The sequence below is a fragment of the Pongo abelii genome, chromosome 17 (genome assembly GCF_028885655.2).
Source record: "Pongo abelii isolate AG06213 chromosome 17, NHGRI_mPonAbe1-v2.0_pri, whole genome shotgun sequence".
NCBI lineage: Eukaryota > Metazoa > Chordata > Mammalia > Primates > Hominidae > Pongo > Pongo abelii.
In genome coordinates, this window is record NC_072002.2 from 46,650,705 (window position 1) to 46,670,122 (window position 19,418).

The following is a 19,418-nucleotide window of genomic DNA, read 5'->3' on the forward strand; positions in this document are numbered from 1 at the left end:
GTCAAATAATTTTTTATGTTTTTGAGCAGAGATAGTTAGAAATTAGTCAGAGAGTATTTCTGAAGCCTGTCACTTTACCAATCTGAAACTCTTTCCTTCTAATTTCAGCACAAACAGACAGGCTTTGTTGGTAATGTCATTTGCTGGAGGTTAAAAATGTGTACATTTTATAAGGCTATGTTTTATCTATATGTATGACATATGGAGATGGGTGGAGGGAGGGATTTATAAACAGATAGAATATATGGAGATGGTTGGAGGGAGGGATTTATAGACAGATCAATATCAACCCCCAGAATCTTTTAAAATAAAAGAATGACAATTTTATGGTTGCTAATAAACAATACTTTTGTTGAAAACATTAAGGATTCTTTTTTTGGTGGGAGGGAAGGTCAGGTATCACTCAAGTACATTTATTTAATTTCTTCCTGATTCCCTAAACCACATCACGGGGTATCTTGTAAATAAAGAAAGAACCACCTATACCCTTAGGCTTCTTAGCATCACTCTGACACAATCATCATCATTCTGCCATTTTCCCTCCAGATATGGATTTGTCCATATTATGTAGACAGTAATGTGCAGACGACTACAGAGGCCTGGCCGCTAGTCCTGGGTCTGCTGCTAACTGTGTATGTGTCCTTCATTTTCTTCAACTGTGAGGTGTGGGGGATGAACAAGGTGACCCTTCACTTTGAGCTGTAAGCTGCTACACGCATCACCAGAAAGAACCTGAGACAAGACTTTTAAACAGGTTGTACATGAAGAAAATTACAAAAAGTTTCCACTGACTGGCAGGGTGCAGACTACTTCATGGCAATTTTAAAGTAAATGTGGCTACATCATTCATATCAACATGCTTAAAAAAGCGTAAGGTGGGCTGGGTGTGGTGGCTCACGCCTATAATCCCAGCGCTTTGGGAGGCTGAGGTGGGCAGATCACAAGCTCAGGAGATCGAGACTATCCTGGCCAACATAGTGAAACCCTGTCTCTACTAAAAATAAAAAAATTAGCTGGGCGTGATGGCGCGCACCTATAGTCCCAGCTACTCGGGAGGCTGAGAAAGAAGAATTGCTTGAACCCAGGGAGCGGAGGTTGCAGTGAACTGAGATCACTGCACTCCAGCCTGGCAAGAGAGCGAGACTCTGTTTCCAAAAAAAAAAAAAAAAAAAAAGCGTAAGGTGCATTTTTACCATAGGCATAACACACAATATTTACAATCATATTTTGCTAAATTATTTAAGTCAATATTCTTTAATTTATATATCATACTCCTTTGGTTCCCAATTTTCTCATGCTCCTTGTGTATTTGAAATTCCAACATAAAGTAAACATAGTGTGGTGCATAAAACAAGAGAAGTTTCAATATGGCGTGTGCTCCTCCAAACTGATTGAGCACAATTCTCTTCATCTTCACCACTTAGATTGGCGATCAGTAATATATACTAATACTAACGTTAAGATTATGTTCAAACTACCTGCTGTTTACAATCTTTATATATATACAGCCTACTGGCGATCAGTAATAGATGCTAATACTAACGTTAAGATTATGTTCAAACTACCTGTTGTTTACAATCTTTATATATATACAGCCTATTTCCTATCAGCAATCCAAACTACATAGACACATCATTGATCTGAAAACTTACTGTCTTATTGCAAGCCAGATCCTCTGATAGGCACTAGAGATACAAAAGAAACTGTAGGTGACCTCGAAGAGCTCAGCATCTACTGGGGGAAACAACAATGACAAATGTGGACATTTAGTGTCAGAGAGAGAGGATTACAGGAATGCCAAGGAAGCATCAGAAGAGGCTTCCTAGATGATGGGTGATGAAGCCCAATCTTCCAGGTGGAGAGGACAGCATGACCAAAGGAAGGACGTGGAGGTGACATGGCATGTGTAGGGAACTACACTGAACACTGCAGAGAGCCACTGGCAGGACCCAGGCCAGGGAGCACCTACTTGGTCATACTGGGGAGCTTGGCCTTTCTCTTGTTGGTCTGGAGATCCACGAAAGAATTTATGCCAAAAGTTTGAGGTGGATAGATTTTAAATACTGTGTTTTTAAATACCGAGGATTTAAATACTCTGACGGTTTATCTAATTTTAGGAGAATAAAACTGGAGGCAGTTAAAAGGCCCCTATAAGTGAAAAATGAAAAGGCTTTGTATTAGGGCAGCAGAAGTATGTTGTTGTTTTCTTCTTAAGTCACATTTGATATGCAGAGAAGATAGAATCAGTGGGATTTTTAATCACAGGATGTGGGGGATGAAGTCGTGGGAGGGCTCCCAGATTTCTGGCTTGGGCAGTGATACCACCAAACAGGATACAGGAAGAAGAGTGGGATTAAGGGTGGGTAGTAAGTCTGGCTATAGAGTGAAGCTGGACACTCCTACAGACATATCCCAGGAGGGAAAGGAGTGGGCCCAGGATGGTACTCTGGATGATACCAAGTACCACAAGGAGGGTGGCACCGAGGGCAGGAGAGCGCAGAGGAAAATTAGGTGCATGTGATGATGTCTTGGTAGCCTTGAGGTCCAGAATGCCAAGGAAAAAGGTACAAGTGATAATCTTAAATGCAGTAGAAAGGCCCAGCTAGGTCAGGCAGGGCTGGGAAATGCCACTAGATATAGAAAGCAGGATGCATTGAGGACCTTAGTTAAAGCTATTTCAGTAAAGTTATGAGAAAGAAAGTCAGACCACAATGAGTTATGAAGTAAATGAGAGGTTATGAAGTAAATGAGAGGTAAGAGGTAAGGAACGGAGACATTTCATTGAGTAGCTGTTAAACGCAGAAACAGGGTTAAAGGTGGATTGGATTGCTTTGTTTTTTAAATTAATTGAAATTTCACTACCTACAGATAACCAACACTGACATTTTGGTGATGATCTTTTCATATATTCTTCTGTGTGTATGTGTACACACACAAGGCAGACAGAAAATATTTATTGTCAACAAGATTATTATGCACTAAGAAGGCGAATTAAATATTTACCCCAAGCCACCCTTTAAGTTATCAGAATTGTAAACACACACCTAAAAGGAAGTGTAGTTTCTCTTCTAAATCAAAACCCAATGCTTCTATGTGACGCACACTAATCTGTTTCTTACTACTGAGAAACAACACAGCACAGTCAGCCTAGGAAACAGACACACCCAATCCTATTGATTTTTAGATGTTAGAAATTACCCACTTGAAATGTTTCCAGGGGTTTAAACACAATCTTATGAGTAGAGCCCTAGGAGCTATGCCTCTGAAAACAAACAACCTTTTAGCAAGGGGGTACTGACAATACACACCCAAAGAGTGACACCCAGTGAGTCATGAGAAAGGGACAAGTCCCACCCTGTGGAGCTTCCACACCTGCCTTCTGCTTCATGACCATGGAAAAGAGCAACACAGAAAGCTCTCTAGTGTGGTGTTGCAATGTCAACAAAACTGGGAATACTGGCTAAACTGGCCTAGTCAGCTGAATGGCCACTAGATTTGGCTTGGGTTTGCCTTACCAGGAAATGGGGCAAGAGGTCAGAATTGTAATACAGAGAAGGTGGCCCACAAATACTTCCGGAAAAAACAGGACATGGGGTGGTTCCTGTAGAAAACTGGGGGTCGTGTAGATTTTTTAGTAGAGGAGCAGAGCAGCTCCCAGGCAGCTTCATCTTGATTACAGTTTTCTCCCGCCTCACCCACACTCCTACTCTCACGGCTTAAGCTAATTCTCTTCCATAGAAGTTATCCTGGCAGACATCAGAGGAACATGTTTGACAATGCTTTTCTGTATTAATCACTCTCCCTAGTCTGTAAACAATAGAAGATTTACAAGTATTCATGTTGTATCTCTTTATATAGTAGATAAATATCTAAATTTTTATTTTTAAATGGAGAATGAAAAACTAAATAGTCAAACAGTCTAGCTGAAAGGGACACATAAAATTGTTGTATCAACTTGGAAGAGAATCCTATTTCTTGTTTATAATGTCAAAACTCAACTCTTTCTGAATATATTTTAATAAAAGGAAATAATATCTACTTAGTAAAAACCAAATCCCATTTGGGAGGAGGGATTTCTTTCTACCACTACCCTAAGCTGATGAATGTCTGTATCCCCTACAAAATTCAGATGTTGAACCCTAATGCCCAACGTGATGGTATTTGGGGGTAGGGCCTTAGGGAGGTGATTAGGGCATGAGAGTGGAGCTGCCCTGATCAGAGAGACCCAGACCTACATTTTCTCTTCCTTCACATTTTCCCAAGAAGACTCTGACAAGAAATAGTGAAACAAATTTTCCAGGTCTTCACAGATACTTTTCCAAGCAAAACCACCTGAAAATAAGGCATCTGGAAGAATATAATGCCAAAGGGGACAGCTGACACATGCTCCGCTCCAGCCGCCCACGAGCATTTCTATAAGGATATCTCTAAGGTTGGTCACTAGGTGCCATCCTGGTTTCTTTTCAACCGCCAGAGAGATATCAACCTGGTAATTTTCCATCACCTGCTTCACAGTGGACCAGATCTACTGCCAATGGTGTCAATGTACGAGAAGTCTCAGAATTATTTTATAAATCAGTCTTTAAGGTCTTATAAAACAATAGATGAGAATTCCTGGCAAAATGAACACACTGGTATCCACCTAAGTAAACCATGCCAACATAGTGTTCATTAATGATGACAATGTTCTTACAGATTTCACTTTGCCAATACACTCCCTGGGAGCTTTGAATGCTTAAAATCTGATGTGTGATTCAGCAGCTTTCATAAACTGAGACATGACTGGGTTGAGTTCTCGGATGTGAAATGTTTCAGCTTCCACCAAAGACCATGAACCCAGCATTCACACAACATATCTCCTATCAGATATTTCACACATGGTCTTCAAAGGCACGAGGAACATTCAAGTAGATATTAGAAAAGTGACACTCTGCTGAAGGCAAAATGAGGTCACACAGTCATAAATTCCTTTTCTGGGCAGCTAGCCAACTTTCTACATTGTGTTCAGTCATTACATCTCACTCCACTTCTTGCCCTGGACAATAATTAGAGTGCTTCCTTTAATTTGCAGGTTGGTTTTCTAGATATACATTTATATGTTCTTGGATGAACAACTGAACTCCCCACTTTCTCTGCAAGTTTTGCTCTCCTTGTCAGCATGTACCCCTATGAGAATGTTCTACCTGTAGCTTAAGCCGCACTGATAGTAATCAAGTGTGCTAGACCTTATGGTAGACCCTTTCTTAGCAAAACAATATAGCTCCAACAAAAGCAATTAAAATTTGCATTAGTTTTACACAGGTACCTCTGGAGAAGTATGTATAACACGATAACAAAGGAAGATAGAAAAGCAGAGGATGAAAGGTAAAATGAAAATGCCTGAATGATTCTAAAAATAACACTGTTCTGTATAATATGTGCCTTGAGAAGAACTTTCCATGGGGAATAAGACATATAGTAAGTTAACACCTGTTTGTGTATTCAACTGTTCAACCATTTAAGTATCTACCGTGTACCTGGCGTACCACAAAGGTACTGTGAAGAATGCAAAGATAAATGAAATATTATATTCAAGAACTTCCAGGAAAGTAGCAGATATATGTAAAAGGTATCTTATATACTGAAGTGCAGACATGGTTCCAATAGAGCGCCATCAGATTTAGAAGAAAAGGCCCTTTCAACAGGCTTAGAGATCAGATACCATTTATTTCAAGCACAAAAGACATCTACTTTCTCCTAAAGAAGACGCTAAATATGAAGGTCCAGGAAATTCTAGTCCTACTAAAAGTAATGCTTTGCAATTATTATAAATTATATATACACACTATATATATGTATGTAAATTATAGTTTACAAAATTTCTATGGTCTGAGATATATTTAATATTCTGAATATCTGGCAACCTAGGTATTATTATCACTATCTAAACATTTTAGGAACTGAGTTTTAGAAACAATAAAGGCAGTTTTTGAGGTTATAAGGCTGGTAAACTGCAGAGGCAAGCACTAGAATCTACCGATTCTACCTCTCCATAGCAACCCTGGAGTCTGAACACCCGAAAGAGCAATTCTAAATATCGGTGAGGCTATAAAACCCAAGCTACATCAACACTGACGTCATATGGCCATCCCAGAGCAAAAAGGTTTCTTCACAGGTTCGTCTGAGTTTGGATGACCTTCATACCTTATTCATTCAGACCAATTAAACTGAGTCCAATGCCAGTCTAACTCTATTGGCTGTCATGAGATTAGTGAGTCAAGAATCACTTGAGAAACCAATCCATTCAAAAACTGCCAACTGGAGTGACTTTTTCCTTGACTTAGGTCTCACACAGATACAGAATTGTCATTCTAGATATTCTGTTGGTCCTATATGCAGCCAAAGTGGAAATCATTTGATTAAAGGCAATAGCTGGAAGTTAAGAAGCAGTGATTTGGAATTGATTCCAATATTGAATAGATTATAAAAGACAATAGGATCTACCTGCCTCTTCAATCCAATCTACATCTACTTTATATGGAATATAATAGATTTGCTCAAGATTCAATACTGACTTCATATGGCCATCCCAGAGCAAAAACTTGATTGGGGCAGGGGTCTTCATAAAAGGGTTGAATACCACTTATTTTTCTCAAATCTCCACTGCTATAATCACTGCTGTGCAGCCACAAGTGGATTTCTAGGCATCTTAATTTCTAACAGAAGTCTGCATGAACTTAGTTGACTGTAAAAAAAAAAAAATCCGGGCAATAATCTTATGAACATTTTATCATCATGCTTTATTACATTCAGGCAAACGGCTGAATTAAAAGTATAGTATGGATTAATAATTTTCAGAGGAAACCTATTGAGAAAATCCTCCATGTAAAGGTAAGAGAAAGACTTTTAAATGTATAAACAAATTTACATATAACATTTAACATGTTTTTACATGCCAGTAAAGAATCACTTGTCTTACTGAATAAGCGATGCATTGACGTCTCAAGATTTAACTGTCTCCACTTAGATCAGGCCAAGGACTTTACAGGGTAAACAAGAACGTGTCTTGGATGCTGCTCTGTACTACTTTGTAAAAATTACATTTTCCACTTGGTTATTTCAAGTATATCTGAAACATTATTGACGTTTACATCTGGTCACTAAAATCTGATATTAGTTATAATCTTTTGTTCAGTTGATTTACTTGGATATTCTGGTGAGACAATCACATAAACTGTAAATATTTTTCTCTTCCTTTCCAATGTTTAAAATTGAATTTCCTTTTTTGTCTTATTACATTAACTACAAAACCCTAGCAACCAGGCATGGTGGCTCATGCCTGTAATCCCAGCACTTTGGGAGGCCAAGGCTGGTGGATCACCTGAGGTCAGAAGTTCGAGACCAGTCTGACCAACATGGCAAAACCCCATCTCTATTAAAAATGCAAAAATTTGCCAGGCGTGGTGGCACATGCCTGTAATCCCAGCTACTTGGGAGGCTGAGGCAGAAGAATCGCTTGAACCCGGGAGGCGGAGGCTGCAATGAGCCGAGATCGCACCATTGCACTCCAGCCTGGGCAACAAGAGCAAAACTCTGTCTCAAAAAAAAAAAAAACCAAAAAAAAACCACCAAAACCAAAAAAAAAAACCAAAACCAAAACCAAAAACAACACTAGCAACAGCAGCAGGACACTTACATGATGTTTAGTATAAGCCAGTGTGTTAGCTATAACTCTTCTAAAGTATGTTAGTTACAAATTTATTTAATCCTTATGACAGATACCTATGAGATAAGTATTATTATCCTAATTTTAGAAATAATGAAACTGAGGCACAAAAAAGGTTAGGCAACATATATAAGATCACACGGCTACTAAGGAGTTGAACCAGGACAATGAACCTTCTCTTTACACTGTCATTTTGGCAGAGTATTTACAGAATATTGAGTTGGGAAGAAAACTCCAAGGTGTTAGGCCACAGAAGAGAAGAAATGAAAATGTGAACCCTTATCTTATTCCTGATTCTAATCGGATCAGTACTATATTGCTGTTGCTTTAAGCCATAAGGAAGAAGGGGATGAACTTGAGTCTCCAACAGGCATCACAGAGGTGTTCCAAGGTGGTTCCTACCACCTGGACATCTCAGAGCCTGTGTCACCCAAGGTCTAGCATTCTTATTGGGCCAGTGAGGCACTACCCAGCTGCCAAACGTGAAGACAGTGGTATAAGGTGACTGGACATTAGCAACACTTGTGGACCACTTCCCTCTAAATGGCCACATGCTCCAAGGCTGCCATATGGGAAACTCACCAGAACCAGGATAAAAAAGAGAAGATTGTTTCTTTTTTTTTGAGACGGAGTCTTGTTCTGTCACCCAGGCTGGAGTGCAGTGGCACGATCTCGGCTCATTGCAATCTCCGCCTCCCAGGTTCGAGCAATTCTCCTGCCTCAGCCTCCCAAGTAGTTGAGACTACAGGTGCATGCAACCACACCTGGCTAATTTTTTGTATTTTTAGTAGAGATGGGGTTTCACCATGTTAGCCAGGCTGGTCTTGGTCCCCTGACCTCATGATCCACCCACCTTGGCCTCACACCTTGGGATTACAGGCGTGAGCCACTGCACCTGGCCAGAAGATTATTTCTTAATGGTTCCTGCAAGAGGTCAAATGCATCATATGATTTTCCTTCTACTACCTCACAAAAGACTATTCACTTACTGGATGAGGAAAGCAGGCTTTGGGATCTCAGCCAAGATCCCAAAGATCACTTACTATATAACTGTGTGTTTGTGTGTGTGTGTGTGTGTGTGTGTGTGTGTGCACGTGTGCTTTGGAGGAGGGCAGAGTTGAGGTTAAGTGAAGTGATAAATGGCAGGAATTCTGTAGTTCAGTTTAAATCTCCTCATTCTTTAAGTTTCTATAGTTGTCTGTTCTTTCAATCTAGATATTGGGTTTTTGATCAAATAAAAGAACTGCTTGGCAGGGTGTGGTGGCTCACGCCTATAATCTTAGCACTTTGAGATGCCAAGGCGGGTGGATCACTTGAAGTCAGGAGTTTGAGACCAGCCAGGCCAACATGGTGAAATCCCGTCTCCATTAAAAATACAAAAATTAACCAGGCATGGTGGCAGGTGCCTGTAATCCCAGCTACTTGGGAGGCTGAGGCACGAGAATCTCTTGAACCTGGGAGGGGGAGGTTGCAGAGAGCTGAGATCACACCACTGCATTCCAGCCTGGGCAACAGAGTGAGACCGTCTCCAAAAAAAAAAAAAAAAAAAAAAAGAACTGCTCTTTCCCAAGCCCATTTACACCTTGGGAAACATAGAAGACCTTTCTGCATGATGCTCCAATGGGAGGGAGGTGGAACAAAAAGCCCTGGCACTTGTGAGCTTTTCCTGCTATAGAAGAGCTCTGGTTAAAAATACTACCTAATAATACCGGCTGACAAGAGGGTTAAAGGTAAAGGAAAGATGAAAAAACAAATGCTTTCTCATATCCAAGAGTGTGCCATACTTCTCTTCCTGACTCATACAGCCTGCCTCTGAGTCTCCTCAGCAGACTCAGGGAACAATGGAATGTACTATTTGCTATTTCCACTTTACTTATGTAATTTGCTAGTCACGAAAGGCCATTCCCATTTGCTGCCAAAGGGTTATCTCTAAAACACAAATATTGTATCATGGGAGTGAGCTCACTGCTTACAGGAGACAGATCAAATTCAAAAGGTTCCTAATCACTCTGCCACCTGGCCTCCTGAGGCAGGCTGTACATTGAGTGCTTAGCTCTCCAACTGGGTGGCTCTGGGTTTGAATCTCAACTTCACCACCTGTAGATGGTAGGACCTTGGCTAAGGTCCCAAAGCCTGCTTTCCTCATCCAGAAAAGGACAGTTTCTATATTAAATGAGATAACAGCAGTGTATAAAGCCCTGGCCCAGATACTGCATGAGAGGTGCTCCCAGAGTACTATTATGTGTCTTAACTGCCACACTGCCTCGTCACCAGTTGTCCCCTCTTCATTCACTGCCCACCATCGAGTAGATCTCCAATTATTCAGTTAATATCTGAATACATCCACAGACCTGCAGCAACAATATTTCAATAGAGTCTCTCCTTCCTAGACTTGGACTTTCTATGAAGTTGCCCAAACTTAAAAAATGCTGGGAAGGGGCCAGGCGCAGTGGCTCACACCTGTAATCCCAGCATTTTGGGAGGCCGAGGCGGGGGGTGGTGGATCACGAGGTCAGGAGTTCAAGACCACCCTGACCAATATGGTGAAACCCCATCTCTACTAAAATACAAAAATTAGCTGGGCCTCGTGGTGTGCGCCTGTAGTCCCAGCTACTCGGGAGGCTGAGGCAAGGAAAATCGCTTGAACCCGGGAGACAGAGGTTGCAGTGAGCCAAGATCGCACCACTGTACTCCCGCCTGGGTGACAGAGCGAGACTTGGTCTTTAAAAAAAAAAAAAAAAAATTTGCTGGTAATGGAAGAGAATTAGCAAACAAGAGAGATGGAAAATACACTTGGGGGGCTGAGGAAGCTGAGTAAGGGAGTCCCAAATCTTGATCTCACACAGATACATGTGAAAATTTTAACTTCAACACCATTTAAAAATCACATGTCATGTAGATGCATACTGCTATGAAGCAGGGAGACCAGGTTTGCAATGCTGTTTTAATTCCTTAAAAATCTATTTATTCTAGGCACTTACAGATACACCCTTTTTTAAAATAAAGGAAGAAGAGCCAGGATAGTTCTGGAAAATAAACAAAGCTTTGCCACTAAAGGGATTGCTCCATTGCTGCCCCCTGAACTTTTCCGCCATGACACGCATGGTTGCTATCAGTCTCACACAGTGTGTACAGAAAGTAATGTTGATTAATAATCTGTGGAACATTTGTCTGTAAGTCTGGGCAATGACTGGTTATGATTTAGAAATCAAGTCTGGGCCAGGCGCAGTGGCTCACGCCTATAATCCTAGCACTTTGGGAGGCCGAGGCAGGGGGATCACCTGAAGTCAGGAGTTCAAGACCAGCCTGGCCAACATGGCAAAGCCCCATCTCTACTAAAAATACAAAAATTAGCTGGGTGTGGTGGCACGTGCCTGTAATCCCAGCTACTTGGGAGGCTGAGGTGGGATAATTGCTTGAACCAGGGAGGCAGAGGTTGCAGAGAGACGAGATTGTACCACTGCACTCCAGCCTAGGCGACAGAGTGAGACTCCATTTAAAAAAAAAAAAAAAAAGCAAGCAAGAAATCAAGTCTGGTAGCCTCTGTCTGTCCAAAAAGTGAGAGTTTCTGCTAATGGAGCAGAAAATAAAACTGATTACCAATAATAAAGGTATTAACAATTATAAAATATCTGGGTTTTCCACCTTGGCACCACTGACATTTTGGGCTGGGTGATTCTTTGTCACAGAGGCTGTCCTGTGCAGTGTAGGATGTTTAGCAACTTCCTTGGCTTCTGCCCACCAGATTTCACTATCTTCCCAACCTCCTATTGTGACCACCAAAAATGTCTCTAGATGTCCCTGGGGTAGGGAAGTGGGTACAAACTTTCAACTTTGTTGAGAATTGTTTTTCTTAAATAAGGAGGTAAGAGAGTTAAAAACTGTGACAAATTCCTTAATAGATGTTTTGATCCTAACAAGTCAACCTACCAAACACATATTCTCCTACACAGATGAATTTGTCATAGTACTGAAAATATATAGCCAGAATATTTCATTCATCAGACTTTTCTAGATTTTTATATGTAGAACAAAGAATTCCTCCTATTAGATGCAGAAAATAAGTAATTGCCAAATATACGTAAAACTATCAAATCTTTATGGTATCAATCTTTTAGAGCCTGAGACTTTTGTGCACCATTTTTCTCCATCACAATCTTTTACTCCAAATACACTTTTCTGTGGAACTCCTATCTCTAACATATCTGGCAAGCCCAAGAACTAAAAGGACATTCTTGCCAGTCTAGAGGTCCAATATCTGACAAGATAGGAAACTTCTCTGCTAGAAAGCCCTGAGAGTCCCAAAAGATAACAAAGAGGTTTTTTTTTGTTGTTGTTGTTGTTGTTGTTGTTTTCTTACTCTATTTCTTATTAGGAAGAACCTGAAAAATTCTTCCTTTAATAATAAACAGAGTAAGAAAAAGTGTGCAAAAGCAAGTGCCTGTGCTAAGATGGTTAATTTAAAAAAAATGTTTACTTAAAAGCTAGGGGGAAAAGTTTTAAAATTTTCTCAGAATTATCTTTTGCTCCCTTTTCCTCATTCCTCTTACCTAAGTATCATTTTTTTTCCCCTTGAACATCTCCCTCCCAGCCTAGATCAGGTGTTCATTATCTTTTATCAGGTCTATTTTAACAACTTCCTAACTAGTTCTTCTACCTGCAATTTCTCACCATCTTCTCATCCTCCACTCCTGACCAATTTAACTCACCTGCAGGGGAGGGAGGACACTTGCCTTCACTTAATCTTTCTAAAAAGCAGATTCTGGGAGGAACTCCCCAGGGCACAGAGATTATAGTTCCCATTATTCAGTCTGGAATTTGCTCCAAACTAGGTTTCTAACTTCATCTCCTAAATACTCCTTCCCCTCTATCCCACAGCCATTTGTTACCTTCAGGAATGGTGCCTGGTACTCTATCTAGAACACCCTTAACCTCGTTCACCTGAAGGCCTCCCACTCCTAGACAGCTGTCAGAACTACTTACTCAACAATTCCATGGCATTTTGCTTGCACCTGTTAGAGCACTCACACTCACCATTCCTGGTCAATGTCTCAGAGCTGTACCTGCCTGACTGGAGGGAATTAAGAGACCTGACTTGTTCTCCAGGTAGTTCTCAGGCATCTTTGATGTTTCTCCTTTAAAGAAGAATCCATTTCAGTTGGGTTAAAATTATTTATTGAGTCCTTAAACTATTCAAGGCTGTATTAGATGCTGTATGAGACAGGACTGTCCTCAAGGAGCCTTTAGTGGTGGGAAGAGTGAGAGCAAGACAAACAGTCATGGGTGCAAATTGTTACAGGGATTCTGAAGGGGAAGGATCTACCTGGTGAGAAAGATTAGGAAAAGCTTCTTGAAGAAGGTGGTAATTGAGGCCAGATTTCACTATTCTTCTTCTTGAGGAAGGTGGTGGTAGTTGGGGCAGGATTTCTCTATTGGGTGGTGGCTATGATGTGTGAGCCCTCCAAGCAGAAGAAACAAGAGGGAACAAAGCAAGGCAAAGCATACGTGAGCGACAACAAACAGCCTGGTGTGGTGAGTGCCTGCTGGGTTGTCTGCTGGAGAATGATGCTTGTAGTCAAAGGAACACCAGAACTCAAAAAGGCCCAGCGTTAGACCAGAGTTTATACTCACGTGGGAAACATCTCTGAAAACTCCTGGCTAGCTGGTAAAATAACAGAGCCGTACTTGAAAAAAATAACAATCTGACAGTAACACAGATGACTGACTGGAGGAGGAAAGGGAGGCACCTTGCTCTTTAGAGCAGGGGAGACACAGTCAGTGTAGGCTGGAAAGGAGGAGCAGTTTTGATAGGAATTGTGTGGAAAGAGAATCAACAAGACTTGCTGCATATTACTCTGTGGGTCAGGAGGAAAGGACCCTAGGTGGACAGAGAACTGGGACTCCCACACGAGGGGACCGGTTTTATTAAAGGAAGAGTTGGGACTACAAAATGCTATGAAGGGCTGTAAGAAAAAATGTAATTGCCACTGAGAAACGTATGGCATGTAGAAGGCATGAATGGAGAAACGGAATCTTTCTCATGTCTATGTGTCCACTGCATTTGGTTTACCTACAATGATTTTCAACATCTAAAAAATAAAAGCTCTGTGTTTATTTTGCTTGTCTCACACTCACGCATTGGCTTGACTCACTATTAGGGACAAACCCTATGGTGTTCTGTAAACCAGTTCTAACATGTTGGAGGCCCTGTGCAATGTACACCTCACCAAAAATCAACACAGACACGTCTGAATCATCTACCTTCTTGCTCCAAATATCAGAAAAGTTCACACGGTACACATAGTTTTGTTGTTTTCCTGTTGCAGTACACTCAACAACTACAGAAATGGGTCAGGGTTAACAGAAAGCCAGCACACGACTTCCCTGGATAGTGACTCACAAAGGCAAGTGATTCCAAGCCTAAGAAATGGAGCAGAGTGACTTCAATTCAGGAAGTTTTGCTAGCACTGCAATCAGTTTTGGAACCCATGAAGTCTGTTTTCCACAAATAGAAAAAGCTCAAAGAAATTCCTAAAAAAGAACCTTTTAAAAGGTCACACTACTTCTTAGAGGTACAAATCCAATATGGAAATCAAATTATGAAGTGAGACAAGCACTTTCCCACCCATGCTATAAACACTCCATTAACAGTGTGCTCACAGGCAGCTTGTTCAAACTTTCCACCTGATGTTAATCATATTATCTCATAGGTTAAATTATATTTGAACTGGAGTTAGCCTTTTCAAGTAACCAACTTTCCACTGAGTACCTAAATGTAAGTATAAAGAAATGGAAAACAGTAGCCTAAGAGTTTTGAAGCCCATCCCTGTTTTGTGCTAGAATTTTCGTGTTTTTTTTAAATACTATACTTTCTGTTTGTAGAATCAGTAAATAATTTGCAAGGATTCTGGGTAAACAGGCTGAAATGTGAAAATAGCAATCAAAGGACTCTAAAATTTTTAGAGCTTTACTAGCCTTTACAGAGCAATCTAGAAAAGCCACATAGTATGACACCAAATAATTCTGCAATGTATTTGCTCATATTCTCCCTTTCCATATCTCTCATAAAGCTCTTAAGAAAATAATTTTTAAAAAAGTTCCTTTCTTTCCAAGTTTTACATACACCTATCCAAACTTTTCCCCCCTTTAATACTTAAATCACTACCATCAACTGGGTCAGCTGCTAGAAACCAGCCACAGCTGGGAGCAATCAGGTTTCCATAGGAAGCCATGAGCTGGAAGCTTCTACCACATGGTGAAAACAACATCATTTATTCCTGAATTCACCCTTCACCATGTTGTTGCCACAAACATTTAACACTGGAACAAAACAACCCAGTGAAAGATGAACTTTCACCCCTAGAAAAATTAATTAAGACTATAAATAGGATTCAAGGATGGAGGCACAGTGGTTTTGATAAAAATGCCACATAAGAGTTCAACTATACAATTTATTTTGCCACTGGTGGTTGTGCTGAGTCAATTTTTTCCTTTTTAGTACAATAATTCCCAAACATATGGAAAATTCGGGTAATGAACACCCATATACCTTTTACCTAGATTTAACAACTTAGTTTGCCAGAGTCATCTATTTTTATGTCCGCTTTTGCTCGGGCATTTTATAATCACATTTCACCCTTAAATAATTCAGTATGTCTCCCTAAAAAGTGAGGATATTTTCCATCATACTATAATACATTGATTACAAATAAGAAACTCACAATAATTCCCTAATCATCTCATCATGAAATCCATTCATATTCAAATTTCCTTGAGTTATTATTAAGCAATGTGAAGTAGGACTAGAAAGCTATACGGAAGAGTGGTGACAATCTTCAATCCATTCTTGTAGCAATCACACTTAGATAATCTCTTCATCTTTGTTTTGAGTTAAAATATGAGTGTGAATACCAATGTGTGAAAGACACATTCACCTTCTTTCTGACCACAAAAACTATGTTACAGCAGCTATGAAATTTAAGTAGTGAAGTGGAGAGAGGAAGAGAATAACATTTTTGACTCTTGAGGAAAAAAATGGTAGAGACAATTTCCTAGACAGCAGACTAATATACTACTTAATTACTTTCTTTTTCCTCTTCTGAATCATTTCCCTTAGTCTAGAAAGATTTCTCAGATTCCATTATTCTTAAAAATATGAAATACTGAAAGCCGATTTCACTCCTATGTCCTCTTTCTTGGCTTCCCTTTTTTTTTAAATAAAATTTTTATATTTACTTTGCTCCCCCCAAATCAAATGTCATTGGTTTCCCTTTAGTACAAAATATCTTGGCAAAAATAGTTGATCCTTGCTTGCTGCCTACCTTTCACTCATTTTTAACTCTCTTTTGTAATCTAATTTTCCTCAGTTTCCTTATTTGAAACTGCCCAGTTGAACATCACCCATTTCCTTCTTCAACACTTAAAAGACTCTTTCTCCCCAGGCCTCCCGCCTCTGATCTGATCACCCCCCTAGGCCCAGCAGCTGTCCCCTCTGAGGCTCCAGGGGCTCCCCTGGAAGCTCTTCCCGGAAATTTACTGAGCAAGGGGAATGTCACCTGTATGCAGATGACTTGTAAATCTGAAAAAGTCAAGACTTATAGATCTACTTAATTTTTTCCTAGAGTCAGAATACAAGTAGGGAGCTACTGTGAAAGGAAGAAAAGTGAAAGCTTTACCCAGATCATTGGCTAATTCTAACAGATCTCTCCTCTCTGGGATGACTTCCAAGTAAAAGTGCCTCCTATCACTTTCCACAGAATAGTGGAGACGGGGGCAGGCTCTGAAGCCACATATCCTGGGTTCAAATCACACTTATTAACGGTGTATTATTACGAACAACTTAACATCTCTAAACCTCAGTTTGTACTTGTATGAAATATAGATAATAGCACCCATTTCATGAGTTTGTTGTGAAAGTCACACGAAAAAATAAAAGTAAAATGCTGAGTTAACGAAGTGCCTAAGAAATGGTAAGCACTAAATAAATTTTAGTTAACTATTACCTAAAAATTCAGTTATCAAAAATGGTTATTTTTTAGATCTATAACATTTCTTAATGGCAAAAAATGGCTGAGATAAATGTTCCTCAACATACTATATTAGTTCTGAGGACTTTTGAAAAGAAAGTTTGGTTATTTTCCATTTCGTCACATAAGCTTTATCCCATGTAACAGGGAGAGTACACAAAGTGTTGTTCAACACTAGTAGTTACTTTTGTAAATGGATGATTCATGCTAATTAAACTTGCAACCCAGGAGAATAAAATTAGCTTGTTTCAACATTTCCTTTTGTTCAGTAATTACAATTCAAGGTTATGTTAGATGCCACATTACTATAATTTTGCCCAAGAGACAAACACTGCACATCCTACACTTTTAAAAACAGGCACTGCTGATATAAGTCCAGGTGCTTGCTGAATAAGGGCCTTGAAAACTACATAAGCAATTCTTACCCATCTTGTGCTCAAGTGTCACTTACTTCTGTACATATTACAACTAGGAGGGAAAGTACTGAGATCATTTTAGCTTGTTATAGATTCACCAGATTTGCAGGAGGATGAGAATTTAAAAATAGAAGCCAAACGTGGCTGGAGTTTATCTCAGATGCTTATGTTCAAGTAGCAATCTGTTCATCCATGATGACAGTATCTGTTCATCCATGATGACAGCACGCTTGCCACGGAATGCTATAAATTTTCATAAACCCACTCAGAATTCCATTACTTTGCAAATTGGCAGACCACTGATATATAGACACTTCATGTTCTGATCCATTTGGTTTCTCAAAGCTGTCTCTTGGTAGAGTTTTCTTTGTTGTTTTTCATGACAGAGGAGAGTGAGAGGAGATACCATTGATTTTGTATTACTCACGTGCCAGCACTGTGCTGAGCCATTTATGCAAGTTAGATCTCTGAGAATCTGAACAACATTTTTCTACAGTAGATCTCCATTTTATAGAGTGGAGACTTGGAGCTCAGGAGGGCAAATAAAATTCCAGAGAGAATGGCATATCTAGGCTTTCGTAGGGCTTGAGGTTTATATTCTTTTTTTTTTTTTAAATGTCACATTATGCATACTAAGTTAGGTTTCAGGCCCCAGAAAGGGTCAGCATAAACAAGGGCCCCGAGACACCAGCTTTAGTGGTAACCAACTGGGGATCTGCTTGACTGGTCATGCTGAGCTGCAGAGACAGAAGGAATTTGATGAATAGATACATTAATTGTAGAATAAAAACCATTCAACTTCAGAAATTCCTGGCTTGAATTAAGTTGCTAGGTTAAAAAAATTTAATATTTGTTTTTGTTTAATAAGTCAGGGTAAAAGAGTGGGAAGAAGAGTGGGTGTGCAGGTTGAGCTAGCAATGTCTGACACAGGTCCAGGCAGTTTGGAGTTAATGTTCTGAGTATATAGAATGCAGAAAAAACCTTGAGTTCTGTCTTGTACATTTCGTAGGAAAGGTTTGCCCCTTTGCTAGCAATGTGAAGTAGGAAAGTTTAGATTACATTTATCTGTGATGCCTTTTGAATACAATTTGTATGAACGTGGCAATCTCTTTTCTAAACACTATGTCAATTTTTCTTAAGTGGGTTCTCTACTATTAGCAAAATACGTGATGTTGACTGGACACATTCTCTCAGAATCAATTATTTGGTATACCAAGAAAACACCTTTTGTCTAAAACTTATTTTGCCAGAATAGGGAATGTCTTTATTTTCCCAAAACACATCTAAATAATTTCAGAATTCAGAATAAGGAGATTCTTGTCACCACCATTTCAGTGTGAGGTTCTCATAAGAACTACGGAAGTCACAGTTACCTTTTTTCAAAGTTTTATGAAATTATTTTTCATATTAAGAATTTCATGAAAATCTCTCATGTAACACATATATTTAAAATGCTGAGTTTTATCGCTTTCCAAAATATGCATGAATGGAGCTGTGGATTATGGCTGCCCAGGCTGTGCACTGCCCAACTCCAAGGGACTCTCTTACCAAAGATCACAAAGTAAGGGGTACTACTTGGAATAGGAGAGTGTAGGAGCCTTGACCAAACGAGAATACTGATTGAAAAGAATGGTTGTTACCTACGCCAGAAAATAAGGACATGATTTAAAAAATGAAGGGGGCATGTCACAGAGACACAGGTGCCAGCCTATACCCAAATGCAGAAACATAGGACCATTTGAAGAAACAAGGACAGGACAGCAATATATCATAGCACACTAAATGGCATAAGAATCCACAAGTCCATGCTCATAATAACAGGTAAGTAAAAAAATAAATAAACAGAAGAGAAAAAAATGCTTTTCCTTACAGGAGAATGACGGCTAACAAATATAAGAAGGAATGATGGAGTTAAGTTAGAAAAGCACTGTTTTGCCACCTTCATAGTAAAAACGGAATCAGACAGGAATCATTATCAATAACTACTTAATAGGGGAGTGGTGGGGGGGAGAAGATTTACGGAAAGAGCAAGATAGTTACAGAGTCTAAAAGTATGTCCTCTCAAATTTCCCAGTAATCACAAAGTAAATGGTAATTATACAGCAGAGAAACTGGACAATAGGTTAACCAAGTGATCAAAACTAAAATCACCAATAAGGGGCAAAGGACATCCCTTGCCATTATCACAACACAGAGCAGATCAGCCAAGACTGCATAGCCTCATCAAATCACAAGGACACGGGGAAACCCAAACTGAGGGTTGTTTTAGAA

General features: G+C 39.7%; 1 protein-coding gene and 1 long non-coding RNA gene across 4 annotated transcripts in view; one reads left to right on the forward strand and one right to left on the reverse strand.

The window, feature by feature from the left end:
• GAREM1 (GRB2 associated regulator of MAPK1 subtype 1) overlaps positions 1–19,418 on the reverse strand; it is a 206,664-nt gene that overhangs the window by 105,745 nt on the left and 81,501 nt on the right. The window lies entirely within an intron of this gene.
• LOC129051540 (uncharacterized) overlaps positions 6,056–19,418 on the forward strand; it is a 29,147-nt gene continuing 15,784 nt past the window's right edge. Inside the window, exons 1-3 of one of the 2 annotated variants that reach the window (XR_008515898.2) lie at positions 6,056–6,154; positions 6,793–6,870; positions 14,416–14,480. This is a non-coding gene — a long non-coding RNA (uncharacterized LOC129051540). The remainder of the gene's footprint in view (positions 6,155–6,792; positions 6,871–14,415; positions 14,481–19,418) is intronic. The other variant, XR_010137575.1, reaches the window with a different exon arrangement.